At 48.3% G+C, this 8,039-nt stretch overlaps 1 pseudogene; it reads left to right on the top strand.

The window, feature by feature from the left end:
• Window positions 1-7,255: 7,255 nt before the first annotated feature.
• On the top strand, window positions 7,256-7,718 carry LOC140688893 (elongin-B pseudogene; annotated as a pseudogene).
• Window positions 7,719-8,039: the final 321 nt, after the last annotated feature.

Raw genomic sequence — 8,039 nt, 5'->3', positions numbered from 1 at the left:
GATTCTGACTGGAATTATGTGGGATTATAAATAAATTGAAGGAAAACTGACATTTTAACAACATCAAGTCTTTCGATCCATGAATAATGGTGAATTTTTCCATTTATTTGTCTTCTTTAAGGTCTCTGTATAACATTTTATAGTTTTCTTCATAGAAATCTTGTATATTTTATATCACTTATTCTTAAGTACTTGATTTTTTTAAATTGAAGTAGTCAGTTATAATGTGTCAATTTTTGGTGTACAGCATAGTGTTTCAGTCATACATATACAAACATATTTTTGTTTTCATATTCTTTTTCACTATAGGTTATTACAAGAAATGGACTATAGTTCCTGTGCTATACAAAATAAATTTTTTACCTGTTTCATATATAGTAGTTAATATTTGCAAATCTTGAGTTTATCCCTTACCCCTGGTTACCATAAGATTGTTTACTTAAGTACTTAATTTTTAAAAACTCCTATAGTCTCTCTTTTTAAGAAACTCATTTTCTAATGGCGGCTGGTATACAGAAATGCAACTGATTTTTGTATTATTGGTGTAACCAGCAACAATAACGACTAGAGCAGAAATAAACAAAAGAGAGAACAGAAAAACAACAGAGAAAGCAAAACCAAAAATTGGTTCTCTGAAGAAATCAACCAAATTTCAAAACCTTTAGCTAGACAGAGAGACAGAAAGAGAGAGAGACAGAGAGAGAGAGAGAGAAACTCAAACCACTAAAGCCAGGAGTGAAAGGGGCACTACCAACCTTCCAGACATAGAAAGAGGTGCAAGGCAATACGACAAACAACTGTATGTCACCCAGTTAGACGACCTAGGTGAAACAGACAAATTCCTAGAAAGACACCGTTATGGATTAACCTGCGTGCTCCCTCAAACTCGTATGTTGAAGACCCAACCCCCAGTACCCCAGAACATGACATTATTTGGAAACAGGGTTGCTATAGATGTAAGCTGAAGCCATACTGGAGCAGGTGGGCCCCTAATCCAAACCCACTGGTGTCCTTACAGAAAGGGGAAATTTGCACGCAGACTCACATCTTGGGAAGATGAGAGAGAGGTTGGAGCAAACCATCTGCAGACTAAGGAACGCCAAAGACCGCCGGCAGACCACCAGAAGCCAGGAAGGACACATGGACAGATGCTCCTTCACAGCCCTGGGAAGAAACCAACCTGCCAACACCTTGATCTTGGACTTCCAGCCTCCAGAACTGCGAGAACAGTAAACATCTGTTGTTTCAGCAACCCAAGTTGTGGTACCCTATTACAGCAGTCCTAGAGAGCTAATGTGGACACAAACTACCAAAACTGACTTAAAAAGCAGAAAACCCCAGGAACCTGTGAGAAGTGAAGAGGTTGAATTCTTGTTGTCTCCTCACTGATTTCTAGTAGAACTGCATTATAGTTTAAAACACTCTAGAAAAGGGGCCGGCAAACTGTTCCTGTGAAAGGCCAAACTACGATTTTCAGGCTGTGCGGGCCACGTGTGGTCTCTGCCGCACACCCCTGTCCAAGTGTAAGCCACCCCTTCCCTGCAGCCATGTAAGCATGGGTCGCGGGCTGAGCCCCGCTCTCCAGCTACACCACGCAGCACGGAAGCCATCACATAGCACGCACGGAGCACCTTCATCACCGTGGGGACCGCTACTGCACAGCGCTGTTCCTGACTACGTGATTTCAAACCATGAATTTCTGAGTCTTGTTTCATGGTCTAACAGATAGTCTATGGTTCAGTTTTTCATGCAAAATTAAAAAGCTTAAGGGGAAAAGGAGGATAAGAAGGGGCAGGAGAGCAACCCAGTTCCAAGGGATGTAGAGATTCAAGGGAGTTATTTCCGCCCCACCCTTGTGAGATGAAGGCTCTGTACTTTGCTTTACGGGGAATCAGGGAGCTGCGCTGATGTGGATGCTTCAACCACCTGGTCCTGAAGTAAGCCCCAGCTTTGAGCCCTTATAATAATAATACTTAATGACACCTGCTGAGTGATTATTATGTGCCAGCCACTGTCCTGACTTGTATTCACTGACTATGACTAATTGAATCCTCAACAACTGCATGAAGTGGGCACAGCCACCATCTCCTGTTGTAGAGTGCCTCCTGCTGCTCTTTCCAGGAAGCCCCTCTCCCACTCTACCTGTTTTCTCCCTGCCTCCTCGGGGTGGGCATCTGTTTTTTGTCAGCAATGCACTAATTCCCTATAACCCCTGCCCCATCTTCTGCTTACAAAACTCTTTTCTATTTGGAATTTGTTCCCTGTTGTTCAGAAGGGCTTGGCCCTATGATCCCCCTTCCAGAGGCCCATGACTCAGGCCAGGGCAATCTGATTACTCTGCTACCCCAGGTTGCACTGACAGGCTTGAGGATGACCAGAGGACCCAGTGCTTGACTCACCTCCCCATCATCGGATATACAAACTCTGGCAGCTGTTCCTAGGAAATCGTGAACTTTAAGGACAATGTATATACCTGGGGCTACCAGCACCTTCCCAGTCATTGAGAGAGCCCACATACCCAGAACATAGAAGAAATGAAGAGACAGGAAGAGAAAAGGGACAAAAAAAAAAAAAAGGCTTCTGGTAATACCACTTAAACATCTAGATCCAGCCGCACTGTTTACTTGCAGACATCTGGTTGTGTGAATCAACACACTCCTTTTCGTTTTGTTGGTTTAAACCAGGTGAGTTTCTCTTTGTTGTTTGTTTGTTTCTTTGCTTTTTGAGGGGGAGGTATTAATGGGTATTTACTCACTTGTATGTAGAGGAAGTGCTGGGACGGAACCCAGGCCCTCACACGTGCTGAGCGCGCTCTGCGGCTCGAGTGCACACCCCCTCCCAGGGAGCTGAGCTGCTAACACGCGCTGCCCGGGGTCCACGCACGTCTCCTGGACTTACTTTGAAGCCACTGTTTAGGCTGCTGCCTCTGCCCTTCCAGACACTGGTCACTGTTCAAGGTCAAACTTAACAAGGCCTCTGTGAGACACTCCCAGCGACTCAGGCCCACCAGTGTCTCCCTTTATTCTGATGCTCCCGGGGATACTCTCTGTACCCATGCATTTTAGCACGGTTTAGAGTTCTCTGTGTTCATTAATCTGAACCCATAACCCAGACAAACGGAACCATTCTTCAACACGCTCCACACCATCCCAGTTTCATCTTTATTAAACTATTTCCTCTCCCTAACCCACAGCTCCTCAGCACCAATCTTTAAAAATCAGTCTATATCTCAGCTTCTACCAAACACCCTTCGCCTCTAGCCTTCCCCACCGGGATGTTGTCTCCGTTCTCAGAATCCCACAGTGGTTCACCTGCCGCTCTAATCACAAGCCTGCTCATCTCCTGCTGAGCCAAATCATTACCCCTTTAAGGGCAGGGTTTGCATCTTACTCATTATGTGCCACACTACCTTGCACTACTACACAATATTTGAAATACTGAATGTATTTAAAGACAACAAATACTTATGAAGCCTCAACTACAAACACAAATTGGGTCAGACAGTACTGGCCATGAAAATGCTATCATAAAGCATGGTCCTTTCCCAGAAGTACAACTACCTTATGTTCTCTAATAGACCGTATATTCAATAAGGTTTCATTTACATCATACACTTCTTGTGTGGTCACAGGAGCACCTAGCTCCAAGTTAGGCACATGATAAAAATGCACTGATTTGCACAAAGGTGACAACGCTCTTGACTGACCACATTCATCACAAAACAAAGGACGATCTTTAGTGTTAGGGTGATGGTAATTCATTCTGATAGAATGAATTGTGCAGCTCTTGTAAACAAAGTCTATTTTATGTTTTCTTCTGGGGGAAATTGCGCAGGGGGCCTCTACTGGCTGGTACACATCTACCTCCTGGTGTCTGTCACAAGTGTTTCTGGAAGTAGGGGGCCCCTCCCTCTCCATATACCCCCCTCTACCTGGCCACGGGAGGGACTGAGGGCTCAGGGGTCAGAACTGAGACTGAGACTAGGAGCCCTGAAGGTCCAGTCAGATCAGGTCACTTGACCTCAGGGAAATGAGCACAGGAAAACAAGTAGAAGAGAGGTAAAGGCACACCCCCAGGTTTGGCTGGGAAGAAGAGGGAGCTGCCACTGCCCTCCCTCATCACCCCTGCCTGTGCTGGAGGGAGTTCTGACTCCCTCAGTTGCTTGGGGCCTGGAGGGCCAGGCAGTGGATAAGATGACAGAAGTTCCACACCAGCCATCCCCACCCCACAGGCCTGCATCACCCCTTTGCAGAAGGAAACTGAGGCCTAGGCCCTGAGCCAGGCCTCACATCTCACTTGGGCCACACCTCCCTCTCAGGCCCCAGTCCCTGCTCAGCCCCATGGGAGGCAGACACACACAGGGTGCCAGAACCAAGACTTGCCCAACACAAAGGCTTAGGCGGCAGAAGGGACCCTGAGAATATTGATAAATATGGACAGTAGGACCCTGGAGGCAGCTGGCCAAGCCCAGGCTGGGCAGGGAAGCCAGGTCCAGCCAATCCCGAGGGCCCACCGCCACTCTCAGTCACTATTGTTTTGGTTCCTGGGGGCCATGATACGGTAGTCGGCTGTGTGTCCTCCCTTCTTGCCCTGCAGGAGGCTGGGGGTGCCTGTGCCGGCAGGGCCTGCCCCGACACCTCTTGTTTGTAGAGCCCAATCATTGCTTCCAAGATTAAAACCCTCTCAGCTAAAATCCTCAAAGCCTCACATAGCTGGTGCAGCCCCTCTCCACAGTGGCTCTTCTCACCAGGGTCTCCTCTGGGGCCGGGATTTCCCCACTGCCCCATGGAGCCTTAAGGAGCCAGCTCCCCACACAGTCCTCTCTCGCCCTTCCCTCCTGGGTGGCTGAAGATTCCTTTGAGTCCAGAGGGGCCTGAGGGTCCCGTGTGTGCAAAACTCCCAGGGATGCCAATGGGACCAGGAGGTCCAGGAGGACCCATGAGCCAGTGGCTGCTGGTCTCAGTGAAGGTGTTGGACAGAAATGGTTCCTCTTGCTGGGAGATCCAGGCGGATTGTGGTCTAACAGGGGTTGGGGGTCCAGGGGCCTAAGTGGCCCTGGAAGGCCTGGAGGTCCCCTCTCTCTAGGGGCACCCACAGCTCCGGCCTGGCCAGGGCTCCTTTGGGGGCCCTGCAGACCTGGCAGGTCCCTCATCCCCACTGGCCCAAGCTGCCAGGGTCTCCCTTTGGGCCAGTGGGCCCATGAAGCACCCAGGCACCAACTCAATCATCTCCAGGAACAGTGAGGCCTTCACATTTTCTCTGGAAGCTTCCATCTCCAGGGCTGCCCTGGACAGCTGGGGAGCCCCAGATCAGGGCGGGGTCCTTGGGAGAAACTGGGGTCGGGGGCAACTGGGGTCAGGGGCACTGCCCACTTGGTGGCAGTCAGCACTGCTACCTTGGCCTCCAGCAGCTTCAGCCACACCATCAGCTCCGACACTTTGCTGCAGTTGAGACAACCTGAGAAGGCTACAGGCCAAAATGCCATCCGTTGCACGGTGCTGCCCAGCCACCCGGGCTCCACGGGGCCTGAGGAGCTTGAAACTGCCCCACAGCTCACCCCCATGTGCCCAGGGCATCACCTCCACTCGCAGGCCATCACTGTCTTGTATGTCACCTTGTGTGCGGGTCTCACCACAGTTCTGTAGCTGTTCCCAGGGCAGCTCAGAGGCCAAGGGCAATTCTGCGACACTCGCTGAAGGTAGGAGCCATTCTGCACATGGCACGAGATGGCGCAGGTCACCATGAATGAGCACCAGTTCCTGCGTGCAGAGAACGCGGTCCCCTACGCGCCACGCAACGCTGCCCCCAGCGAGCAGGAGCCTGAAGCAGAGTAGCATCCAGCACCCCAGCCTGGCGTCTCCACCCTTGTCCCCAGGATGCATGGATCCCAGTTCCAGGCCCCCAGTGCAGCGGCAGGAAAACAGGCAGGAGGCGGGTGCAGGGCCCAACAAAGTCTATTTTAAATCAAAATAATTCTCAGCCATCTTTTTAAAATTAGGCACAGTGACTTTCATACACTAAAAATTACAACTATATATAAAAATCTAAATCCTATTTAACAGGAGTGTTTCATTTCCAAAATACTTTCAATATTAACATAGAAAACATGGGACAAACCAAAACTAACCTCAGGTCCTGAATGTAAAGTCAGGAGACTTTCCATAACAGTCAGTGTGCCTAAAAGAGGGAGAAAATGGTAAAAGTTAAATCAAATGAAATTCTACTGACCCAGGACAAATAATAATAATTGATTCCCATTTATTTAAGGAACATTTTTATTAAGCCTACAGCTGATATAATTAGAAAAATCTGCACATATAACAGTATTAATAGGTTATTGTAAACAGACTTAAGGAACTAAAACCAGGTAAATTGTCAAAAGGAGAGTAGTTTAGCATAAACTGACAGTTGGTACTGACAACATCTTTTCTAGCATTCAGACTGACAGTGCTGAAAGTCTCTTCCAGTAAGGCAACAATCTAGCTCACTCATTCTGGAAGGCCGTAGGTTCTCAAAACCACATCCATGGGAATTATTCTATTTTCCAATATGAGAGTTTTCAAGACTTATTAGTAGTGACTTACAATGAATGTACAGAAAACCTACCAAAATGGGCCTTTGTGACGACTTATAAAATGCTACAGGAAGGCTGTTTTAATTAAATAAAAATATAATGAGTAAAAAATATAAATAGAAAACCAAGACCAGAAAAAAGGGGAGAAATCAATTAACCATGGGGACTAATATATAGAGATAGTGGTTTAAGTACTTAATAATTTTTGAGCTTATCAAGAGCAGTAAGACAAAAGAAAAACATAATGGATTAGCTAACTCTCAAAATCTGGTAAAATGAAATATATCAAATTCTTAAGAGACAATGTTACTAGTTTTCTTAATTCCAAGAGAAAATTAAAGCATGGGGCCTTAGGAAGTTCACACTGAGCCAGGTAATGAATGACCACATCATCAACAATGATGTGACAGTAGAAGAGAACCAAAGCCACATAAATGCTGCTAGTCTGACCGCTGAGGAAAACTTAAGCCTAGATTAAAATCAACTCACTAGAGATGATTCTGAGGGTTAACAGAATACGGCTTTGTGAGCTAAGGCTCTCCACAGAAAGAACATGCGCCACCTAAAGCAGTGACAATACAGATGGGAACCACCTGCATCAGACATCAGCTGGGGGGCACCAAGCCACCTGGGGGACCCCCCAGGTTCCAAGCTCACATGGCCTGCCACCCCCAGGATGTGTTTCTCATGATCCGGTGCCACAAGACTGCCGTCTTCACTGACACTATAGAGTCAAGCATCGTGTTTCAGCTGAAGTGCAGTGTCCAGGGCATCCTCAAGCGGCCACTAGATGACCAGCTTTTGGATGACAGCAAGACATTGGGCGAAGTGTGGCTTCACTAGCCAGACAGCATGGCTGCAGGCCCCAGTGGCCATGAGGCCAGACTTCCAGGCAGCTAATGCCCCTGAGGTCCTGAGCACTGAGCCCCTCTCCAGCCCGCCCCAGCTGCCAGACGTGATGAAGCCACAGGACTCAGGAAGCAGAGCCAATGACAAGCTGTGCAGGGAGTGGGCTGCCTCGGTGCCCCACTTTCCCCCAATAAAAGAAATCTGGATGTGTGCCCTGTTGCTTCCTCTTTCTGCGCACCCTCACTGGGATGGGGCCCACTCCAGCCCACTCCTCAGGCCTACCAGGCTGGCCTGATGGACAAGCCCTCTGGATCCAGCTATCTCTCAGGCCAGCCTTCAGAATGGCCCCCTCCCAGCAGGCTGGTTCCCAGCTAGAGCCAGTGTGTTGGTTTGGGAGGGTTCCATGGGGGATCCACAGCCTAGAGCCACCCCAAGTGGCTCCCCCAAGTGGCTCCTCCCCCCAAAACAGTCTGCAGGACCCTCCCCCAAATCAGCTGGGGTAGTTAAAATGCTGACTCTTAAGTTTCAGTATCTGGAAACAAAGTTTTAAATCTGCCATCTTGCTTCTCTGAGGGAAAACAAATCTTAAAGTAGTATTTCTCCCTTAAAAAGAAAA

This window comes from Vicugna pacos, chromosome 24 (assembly GCF_048564905.1).
Source record: "Vicugna pacos chromosome 24, VicPac4, whole genome shotgun sequence".
NCBI classification, from domain to species: Eukaryota; Metazoa; Chordata; class Mammalia; order Artiodactyla; family Camelidae; genus Vicugna; species Vicugna pacos.
The sequence above is the reverse complement of the archived record's forward strand: the minus strand, read 5'-3'. Positions and strand labels throughout refer to the sequence as shown.